This window comes from Lactuca saligna, chromosome 4, assembly GCF_052625555.1.
Source record: "Lactuca saligna cultivar CGN05327 chromosome 4, ASM5262555v1, whole genome shotgun sequence".
In the NCBI taxonomy this organism is placed as follows: Eukaryota; Viridiplantae; Streptophyta; class Magnoliopsida; order Asterales; family Asteraceae; genus Lactuca; species Lactuca saligna.
This window is the reverse complement of record NC_136420.1, coordinates 156711261-156722918: the sequence shown is the minus strand read 5'-3', so window position 1 is coordinate 156722918 and position 11658 is coordinate 156711261.

Sequence of the window (11658 nt, the reverse complement as noted above, 5' to 3'; positions counted from 1 at the left end):
AGCATCAAGATGGCACCCTATCAAGCTTTGTACCGACAGAAGTGTCGTACGCCGTCATGTTGGCTTGAGGCTGGAGAAAAGCAGTTTATGGGCCCCGAAATAGTCTATGAGACTACTAAAAAGTTAAAGGTGATTAGGGAATGAATGTTAGAAGCTCAGGATCGTCATAAGAGCTATGCTGACAAGAAAAGATAACCGATGACCTTCGAAGTTGGGGATTCAGTTTTGCTTAAAGTCTCACCATGGAAGGGACTTATACGATTCGGGAAATGAGGAAAGTTGAGTCGAAGGTTTATTAGGCCATTTAAAGTTCTTCAGAAGACCGGGAACCAAGCTTACAAGCTAGAATTGCCCGAAGAACTCGATGGTATTCATAACACCTTCCATGTGTGCTATTTGTGGAAATTCACGGGAGAAGTTCCCGACATAATTCCAATCTCGGAGTTAAGAATGGATGAGGATAAGAGGCTAATCGAAGAGCTTGAGGCAATTGTTGACCGTAAGACTAATAAGTTATGATGCAAGATGGTCGACCTAGTGATAGTCTGATGGAAACATTCGAATGGGCCGAATCTCACTTAGGAAACAAAGAGTGACATGATGAGTCGCTACCCACATCTGTTTACCGATGCATGATTCCGGGACGGAATCATCCTAAGGGGGAGATAATTGTAACACATGGGTTTCAGGGCTAAGCATTTTTGGGCAATGTAATAGTCTAGGTCAACTATTGTAACTGTTTTTGAAGTAATAAAGATGAAATATTTGAATTCTATGTGAATTATGTGTATTTGTGTGTTTATTACTTAATTATAAATACATAATTAGTAAAGAATAAAAATAAGCATCAAAATTAAAGTATGAGATAAGTCCGGTATCTTTACATAAAGTTGTACTGGTCGAAACAAGGGTTTCATACATATAAAGAACACCAAAATCCGAGTTATAGCGAAGATTTTATGGCCCGTTGAAGTTTTACGGCAAAACCTACACGGCATAGGGAGACGTAAATAGTGAATTTACACAATGGAGGACTTTTTAGCCTTAGTGATCTAAACCAAAGTGGTATTATATGTTAAACCGAGAATATCCATAAAAAGAACGCCCAAATCTGACTGCATATGAAGAAGTTATGATTTTTCTAAGATTCAGCTTAACAGTGCACGGACCGAAACTCAAATTTTAGTTCTAGTAGTTTTTGGCTTATGTGACCTAAATGATAGTTGAAGATCTCATTAATAGGATTTCAATGGTAAAAAGACACACGAAAACGGGGTACGTATGAAGGAGTTACGAATTCATTGTGGTCATTTAACAGTCTAATCTCCTCCTACTATTAAATTTAAGATTGGTGAAGAATTAGCCAATAGAGTCTAAATGAAAGTTGTAGGTCTTGTTTTTACCTACGCATGGAAAAAAGGAACATCAAAAATGGAGCATGTCTGCAAAAGTTACAGGGTTTAGAAGTTAGCAGGGTGCTACTGCAAAAGGGGTGACGTGGCTTAATATGGGCCAAGGATTTCTCCCTAAGGAAAGCCATCAGGTGATGACACGTGGAACCGACTCGGCGAGTTCGTCAACTGACTCAGAGAGTCCGTGAAGATTTCACCCTATAAATAGCAGTGTCGGGTTCTCTTATTTCCCACACCTCTCCCCTTCAACTTTCTCTCTCTACACACTCTCTCTAGGGTCCCTAAGCCCCCCTAAAGTCTAAGTAAACCCCCTAGCATCCAAAGGAAGCCTTGAGGCACCCGAAGCCCCAAGAAAAGAGCCTTTCGGCTCGGGAACGCTGCTCCAGCGAAGCCCAGTTTTTGAGAAAACCCGCTATAAGTGACCTACGCCTAACCTATCTTTAGTATAGCTTATGTTTTAATATAGTTGATAGTTTTGTTATTATTACTTCTTTTCATAGTTTATTTTTAGTTAAAACCATCTCATTGTAGTTAATCTTCATGCATATTTTCTCTTTTTGTCATTTTTCTCCTTTACCGGGTGCTTTCTAGTCTATTAAGCTTATTTGCAGGATTTACCGAAGACTATTTGTTATTGGAGGCTTAGAAGGATATGGGACTTATGGAGGCATGTGATTTGCTTGTGGACTTGAAGTGGTGCGATTAGGCTTGGTGCTTGCATAAAGAAGAAATCAATTTGGACTTAATTTGTGAGCAACGATGATGATGAGGCGATGCGGAATTGAGCTACAAGAAAATTAAAGGAGTATTGGGTCAATCATTAGAAGGCTTTGGAATGACACCAATGGGCTGTAGAGAGTTGTGCTTGTGGGCTAAAGTTGAAGAATTGAAGATTGGGCTAGAATGCATGTTAAATGGCCCAAGTCTCACATTCAGCGTGACCCACGCGGTCCACGTGAATTGTGTTGAGCTGATTCCGGGTTTGACTTGTTGACTCTATTTGTGGAAGTTTGGTGGGTGGCTTTTGGCACCTTTTTGAATCCAGAAATCAGCTCCCTTTTGCTGGAGATGGGAGCCATTACTGGAGGGCATGACTTGAAGAACATAGACCATTTCTCTCTCAAGAAAGCTCTTGAAGATTTGAAGGATTTTTGGAAGAATAGTGTAATTTCTTTCCATCTTGCATCTAAGACAATGTTTGGTACCACTAAACTATATTGCTTTTCTTTTACTTTGGCCATGCTTAGCTAAACTTTCATTTGGTTGATTAGGGTTTAACCCATGGATGATTATTTGCTTTGAAGACTTATTATTACATTGTGTTTGAAGTTTATGGAAATGTTTTCTAGTTAAACATCTTGTTGTGTTTATTTATCTTTGATCATGAGCTTAGATGAATGAATGCTTGTTTTTGTTGACTAATTTCTTGGTTAAGTAATGGACCTTCAAATTAGTAAGCAACAAATGGTTTATATGTTTGTTTTTGTTTCATTTTAGACTATGGAAATGTTTCCACCATAATGATAATGTAAGCATTTGATTATCTTTTGGATTTGGTAATTCTTATATCTTAAAGCTAATTGATTTTTACAAGATTTTATGCTTCATTGATTTGGTGACTTCAATTAAGGAAATGTGTTAAGAGCTCCTCTAACCATTTTAATTTCTAAGAAGAGTTGAGGCGATTTGTGCTTATGAATTGCTATAGCCAAGTAAAATCAATTCACAAGTGTTATTCCATTAAGTCTAATGATAAGTCAATCATATCATCCATGAGGTGTACCCCAAAATCAACCAATTCTACTTCGTTGAATTTAATCTAATCTTTTAGTTGTTTACTTATCATATTTTCATTCTAGCTAGTTTTAATTTTGTCAAACAATCAAAAAGAATTCACCCCCCCCCCCCCCCTCTTTTTTTACTTTTAATTTTGTTTTGCAAGTATTTTACAAAGAGATTTAAATTGAACCAATCTCCGTGGATACGATCCCTTTACCACTATACACTATTTTAGTGTGTAATATTTAGGGCATTTATTTTGTTGGCCTCGACAACCACCATTAGTAATGCTAATAAGACCTTATAATAAGTACTTGGGATATTATTATGGGTTATATAAGTATCGTTTAACACTTATATAATAGTAATAATAGTTAGACTATTAATTAGTCTCGGTGAATATTAGACTAAACCCTAGTTGTAATGATACTAGGTTTTGCCGAAGGAAAATTGTGTTAAGAGTAACGAAGTGTTCTCCAAGCGCCGAGTCACCACCTTATCAAGTGAGTGCATAATCACTTTCATCTTACACATATATATGAAGTCTTATATATAATTTACATGCTAAGTGTGCATATTATCTGAATACTTGTTGTCTATGTTGGATGAATGATTTTTATACATGTTTTAAAAGTTTAAACTGTATACGTATTTTATATCTACAAAAATGTATTGGGTAAAGCATGGGTAGATGTAATAGTTGTTGTGTGACCAAATAAAATAATGAGAGGCCTCGGTATAAATGTCATCTAGCGGAGTATAGATGACAACCACGGACTATTCTAGACAGTCCAGTTGAATGCTAGCAGGCTCGCAACCTGTAGGTGTTTATTTGAATTGTGTCTTTATTTAAATTGTGTGCTCACCAGGTGCACTCCATCCCCCAAATGGTTGCCTTAAGGCCATTTATTGCTGAGGAATCCCCTTAGTCGTAGTGTCCATCCCGATCATGATCCTTAGGCTAGGTCCCTTATGATAGGTGTTTAGGGATGTAATGAGAGGATAACGGGAATGGGTAATCAGGTTATTGTTGATTGATAAAATTAATAAACTTATTTATTGTGGGTTGAAAACCCTATGTGCTCAAATTTTCAAACAAAGCATAAACAAAATCGGTCTTTTCTGGCCATAAAAATGGGGATGTCACAGTGCCTATCCGACGAGACTCTTGTAATCCCACTCGACGAGATCAAGATCAACGAGAGCCTCAACTTCATGGAATAACCAGTAGAGATCATGGACCGAGGGGTCAAGCAAATACAGAAAAGTCGTATCCCGATAGTGAAGGTTCGCTGGAATGCCAAGAGAGGACCGGAATTCACTTGGGAGCGTGAGGATCAAATGAAACTGAAATATCCTCATCTTTTCACTTAAGTCATTTGTAACTATTTATTGCTTAAACTCTAACTTCAGGATGAAATTCTCTCTAATGGGGGGATGATGTGACAACCCGAATTTCTATCCTGTACAAACCCCACATTTCCATCAAATTCAAACTTGCTTCTGCTAACTTTTAGCACTTTTGGAGTCCGTTTGAGCATTCTGAGCTTAAATACATCAAAGGAATAAGTGAAAGGGGTGTCAGTTGAACTTGTAAACTGTCAAGGAAGCCTTAAGCCCTCAAAACAATAGTTCACGGCGAAAACCATTGCGTTTATGGCCGTAAACTCAAGGTGGCCATGAACCCCTTAGTATATAGATGATCCTTAGTGATTTTAATCACTTTTCATCTTTCAAACCCAGGAACTTGGAATTCTATCTCAAGGATCTTGAGACTTTTGCTTCCAAATCTTCCAAAAATGTAAGTAAATCACTAAATCTTTATGTTATACATCACTTCTTCTTGATTCACTCATGATTTCATCCATGAAATCCTTTCATTTTCATAGATCTTTAAATGTTCTTCATTTCACCAAGAACACACACTAGTGTTATTGGACTTTAATCACCATTACAAGCTTCTATATTGTAAGTACTCTTACCTTAGCTTGTTATATGATTGAATCACTTAGTTTACAACTTGAAAACAACACAAAATCAAGAACAAAAGAGAGTTTACGGCCAATGCAATCTCCTTGGGATATAAACTCTAATGTGTGGGTGTAACTGAGCCCTAATTTCCTTCCTTAGCCTTAGAACTAGGTCTAGAATCCCTCCAAAGTGAGTTAAGGACCTTAAACATCAACAAGGTACAACTTGCCATGAGTTTGCGGCCGTAAACTCATTAGGGCCGCAAACCCTTGACCGTGAATTCACGGGGAGTTTACTCTTGGGCTGTAAACTCCAAGATACACCCCTACAATCCTTAGATGCAACCCTTTTGTACTTATAAAACTTGAATCAAAGTGATATCCATGTTCTAGGGTGCCTATACTTTCTAAATTAGTTGTTTAACAATTCATGAGATGCATATATGTGTCATTATGTGCTAACTAGGATCCGTGTGTGTGCTCAAGTCTTCACTTGACACCTAACATCCAATACCACTTGTTCATCCAAGCTACTCACTACATGTGAGTTCATACCTCCTTAATCAACCTTTTAAATGATTTTAAATACTTATATAGGGGGAATACAAGTTGAAGCATTATAGTTATTATATCAATCACATATGATTAATAACTATCAAACAAATGGATTTACTATGCTTTTAACTATTTTATCAATCAAACTACTTCAAACTGTATATTAAACTCTTCTACATGTTAAACTCTTTATCAAACTCACTTTTATATGCTAAACCTTTTCTCTTACAGCTTTTAAACTTATATATTATCAAAACCATGTCTAATACATATATAGTTATATAAGTAAGGTTTGAAGGACTTAGGACTAACAACTCACTTTATTTCCTATTCCTTGTTTGGTTGTGGACATAGAGTACCCTGTTGTTTGTCCGAGTGTCGTTGGATCCTTAGTTATATATTAGGTATATATGTATAGATATAAAGGCCTTTATCTCAGTTCAATACATTCAGTTATACAAACAATTCTACTAGTAAACTATAATAGGTATAGTTTAGGAAAATACTATTCATTACTTCTTGTTCAATGAAGCATACAAAGAGTCAGTTCATTCATGAGTCAGTACAAACTATTATGAGAAACTATACACCTATACTATGATGAGAAACTAAGAGAACTTACTATTGTGAGAAACTATACACATATACTATGATGAGAAACAGATAGAGATTACTATCATGAGAAACAATACTTTAGTACATACATTACATATACAAGTATACTACAACATAAATGTGAACCACTGTCTCAGGGCATGTCATCACTGCCATGGCTCCATTTGTATCCAGACTCTCATAGAGGGAGAGCGTGAAATTGCATATAGATCTATACTGGATTGACTATCCTACACCTTGTTGCTAGCTACGGTGGGACCTACAGGTCTTCGGGTGCGAAATGTCATTACTTCCGATGTCTTTCATTGTTGTTTTTTTAGTCAATAGTATGGTACAATCAAATGCCATTATACCTTGATAAAAATATGGTTTAAGGTAGTTAGTACACTAGTGGTTACTATAATACAACACTACAGTATTGTATTATTTTCCCATTGCATTCACTTTGTGATCTTCTCATATAAACGGTAATGTACAAACTATATTTTGATAATGATAGTCACACTTGGGGAAAATTACACACTTTTACAAGAAACGAACATACAAAACATTCGGGCCTTGGTAAAAGGCTCCTTTTAGTATAAAATATAGGATTTTCTAGGAAATACAAACATTTACAAACAATTAGAAACTCACACTTCAATCACCATTACGAACATTTTGATACAACAATGACACTAAAATGCTTATGAACTCACCAGCTTTAAAGCTGATAAACTCTTTCAAAGCAACTTATATTATCAGGTCATCAGTAGAAAGGTACCGATGCCAACTTTTGAGAAGATGGAGCACATTCAAGACTCATCTTGTATTTTGATTTACATTTTTGGTGTCTTATAAACTATACAAAACCCTTATATTAAAATAAATTATTAATGCAATGGATGATGTTGTTTGCTTGTTTACCATTATTCTATGTTGTGATACTGTACATGACGTCCTCCGCCCCCAAACGTTTCCGATGTTCCGGTTTTGGGGTGTGACATTTTGTGATCTCGTTTTAGTTTTTTAGGATAATGTTTCTGATGTGTGCATAAATATACCTATCTAGTGTTAAATTTTATAACCTAACTACTTATCTACCAAGGCACCTATATGTAGTGTACCTAGCCAGTTTAGTATAGTAAAGTAAGTTGGGTATCGAACACATGGAACAGATTCAATATACTAAAATAACTACTAAAAGCAAACAATAGTTAAAAGGGATTTTTATATGATTTTGCAACTTTAGACTAACTTAAGCACTCAACTGAAAAACGATTGTAATCAAGATATTAGAAACACTATCGTTTAGTTTTGAATCCACCTTCTTTCTATGGTTAGCTCTTGTTTATGTATTAATAAAGTTGGTTACAAATTTATATGAAGTTAGCAATCTTGGTCCAATCTACTAATATTTTACCAATTCATGTACTACTATGTAATGGTCATACAGAAGCAAACACAAAATTAGTTATTAATGATAATTGGGCTATGTAAGATATATCTAGATAATTATCTATGGTAAAGACAATTAGTCAAACACAATTATCATCACAAATATTTCTCCTAACATAGCTAAAGTGGTTTCCTTTATTACTTATCTAAGATGTGGTCAATCCTAGCTCTAGCAATTTAATGTTTATTAAACAACTAGGTAACAAGTTCATGTAATTTAATAGTTACTAAACTACACTTAACTTGATTTAAAGCAACAAAGACAAACACTTTAACATGATAGGTAATGATAATTAAACGCATTCATATAACCAACTTCATAAAATCCATAAAATAATAAGCTAACTCATAGTTTTAAGGTTTTATCTAGCTAAATGATAGTCAACTAAATTAGCTATACATTACTAAAAGTAAACACATAGGTTTACAAGAAATTGACATGATTAATTAATGCAAACCAAATATACTGATTTAAACTTTAAATTCTTGATCTTCAAACAATCTCTCCTTCCAAAGGATGTTTTTTGTAGGTTTCTGACCTTCAAACTCGAGTATCTCTCCATAATATGTCTAAGTCAACCTCCACAATTTAATGAGCAAAGAAGTATTTATAGTTTCCAAAAAAATTACGTCTCACGTCATGAGAATTAAGTTCTCATGTTGTGATATCAGTAGAATTCGTGTTCGGCAAGGAAAATATATTACACATAGATATCTTCTAGAAGAATCAATCTCACATCGTGATATTATACTCCACACATCATGATAACTGGGAATTAGCATTTAGAATACAACGAAAAGTCGTTCAAAATTTTGTGTAGTTTTCAGATCATTTTGAATCTTGTCAAACGGAGTTACGAGTCATGAGATATGGCCACAAGTTTGATGAGGGGTCAAGCTATCAAACAACATCCTTTTTGTATCTTTTTCAGCTCCTGACCTCCAAGTATCCAGCCTTTTTCAGTTTCAATCCTTTTCTTCAAGAATCTCCACTTTTGGCTACAAAATACAATTTAAGCATTATAAGTACCAACTATCTTTGCAATTAACCAAATTATAGCTTAAAATGTATTAAAGTACTGCCTAGAAATGTGTCTAAATATGGCACTATCAGTTTCTGCTAGAGATTGGTGTTTGTTATTTCATTAGATCTAATGTTACTTAACCCATTAGTTAAGGTTCTAATAAAAAAAGAATGCAATAGATCATGGGTTGGGTGCATATTCTCCTTGGGGTGTATAATGTGGTAGTTCATCAAATATTGCTATGAGGACTTTGGGTGGACTAAATAAGATAACCTAAGAACAATTGGTTCGGATTTTGGCATAGTTCATGTCTGATTTATTGCTTTCAGGTTGGAACAAGCTTTCAACTCTGTATCTTATTTTCTGTTCATGTGCAGTCATGTTGTCACCTGGTGTTGTGACGGTAACAGCTTAGATCGTGGCATAGTTTATGTCTTGTAGGATTATATGTATTGAGTTGCATTTAGCATGTACTAGAGGGATGTTGACTGGGTTCCTATAGGTCATTTGGGTAATGGTTGTATGTCTATAGGCCCACTAAGGTGTTGTTCGTGAGTCTTTAGACCCATGGTTACATGATGGCAAGAGCACTGTAGAGTCATATGCTTCTCAATGCAATGGTTGGATGGTTTCATGGTGTATCATGACATGAAATGAATATAACCTAAGTGGATGAGACATTTGGGTCATATTTTATTAGTATTTTGGCATAGTTAGGAGTTAGAGCAGTATGGTATTACTACTGGTGGCCCAGTGGCTGGTAGGTTTGGGTTAGACATTTGTAGGATGTTGAAATGTTGGAAAAGTCATAGTTGTGAGACTTATTTCGTGTGAGTTAAGTTACCAGTGATGGAGTTCGTTGTAGGTATCTTAGATGATTTTTCAGATGGTTGTGCACCTAAGCTGTTATGGGAGTTTATATGTCATGCGGGATTTTCTTTTGGATCGACCAAATTTACACTCATTGTATGTCTCAGGAAGGCAAGGGTGCATTAGAGGTCTTTGGTGGCCTAATTTCAAGCTTCGGGATTGGTTGAAATTCATGATCAAATGCTTTTAGTGTTTGTTTCTACATGGCTTGGTGGTGTTCCTGGTCAAGGACTAGGGGTAGGTATGTTGAATGGGAGATCGTTATCCTTGTTAGACCGATGGATTGTCGATCTTGTGAAGTATATTGATAGTGTTTCTTTGTAGTTTCAGTTTTGGGAGGTTTCCTAATTTGAGTGGTTTTTCTATGAGTTCGGTCGTACCATTCGGGAGAGAAAGGTAGTTGTTATAGTTAAATGTTTAATTGGGATTGGGTTGTTACTTAGCTTTAGCTAGGTTTCGACTGGTCTCGCGAATTTTCTTTATGGATGCTTTAATTTTATGAAGTGGTTAAAAGAAGCATACTGGTTGTTTTTAGGTCTGTTTTCGGAAATCCTATCCAAGATGGATTTCGAGGAAGAAATCCAGTTTAAGTGGGGAAGAATTATAACATCCAGTTTCATAATGTTTCTTATTTCACAATAGTGGACCATAATTTGATAAAGTAAAAGTCTGTAGCTTCAAGGGATAAATTTTGGATCTTATTAGATGTTGATAACATTGGTTAAGTGATTTAAACCTTTAAATTGTGCTTTGGAGCCAAAAAGGGTAAAATTGGAAAAAGCGATATTTTAGACTTTTTGCATGTGTTAATTAATTAAGTTTGGTATACATTAAGTCAAAATTAAATGGATAGAATTTTGGAGTTTGTAAATCCTTCATGTGTATATAAGGATCATTGAAAACGGATTTGGAATACATAAGTTATGATTATTAGAAGTTGGAATGGAATAAGTGGTAACATGTCACCACAACATGGTAAAAAGGTTACCACAATGTGGTGAGCTGTGCAGCCTAAGCCCATAAAATTAGGATTTTCACCATATTTAAAGGCATTGTTCCATGTTTTAGGTCATTTTGAGCCTCCCCTCTTTCTCTTCTCACCCATTAGAGATGCTTTTGGGTTATTTTGGTGTTGTTGCTTGCAAGATTGATTGTGGGAGCTTGGTCCTTGAAGAACTCAGCTTTCAGTCACATTATGGACCTTTGAAAGTCATAAAGCTCGATGTTTTATTGAGTTTTACCTTTGGATCTAAGAGTATAAGTGCTTTATTTGATGTTTTGGTCCGTTGGATTGTTTGATCTATGGCGTTTCGACAAACCCATTATCTTTGGGTGGTGTTCTGCTTCAGATATGTTGCATCGACGGAGTAGAGAGTGTATGAAAGGGCTCTATATACTCCATACATGAAGAAAACGGGATTGTTGGACTTTTTTTTAAGAAACTAGGGTTTTAGATCTAGTTGATTTAGGATGTTTGAACGGATAAAGTTGTAAAATTGATCCATTAAGACATCATTTGGATCCTGATATGAGTTTTAGACATCATTTGTATAAAGGGCTCTATTTTGGATATTTACCATAGTGCGGTGGAGTGCATGTCCCACATTTGTTTTGTCCTTTAATGACCATGGTGCGGTCAAGGGAGTTGGTTGTGATGCAGTGGTCAGTGTTGGCTTTGACCAATTTGACTTTTGGTCAAACTTGAAAGTTCTAAATTGTAGAGTGAGGTTTGAACTTTTTTTGGTTTAGGTAGTGCATGTAGTAGATTGTTTCGGCTTGCCAGTAGTTCAATTTAGCCCTTTTTTCAAGTGAGTCTTCTCACTATACTGTAGGACACTATGTTTCATGGTATGATATGTTGTCTTTATGACTTTTGTATGAAAGACTATGGGTGGGCCACAGCAGGAAAGACTGCAGGTGGACTGTAGTAACAAAACTGATTGTAGGACTATGGGTGGACCATAACATTTACACGGGTTGAAATAGATATGTTGG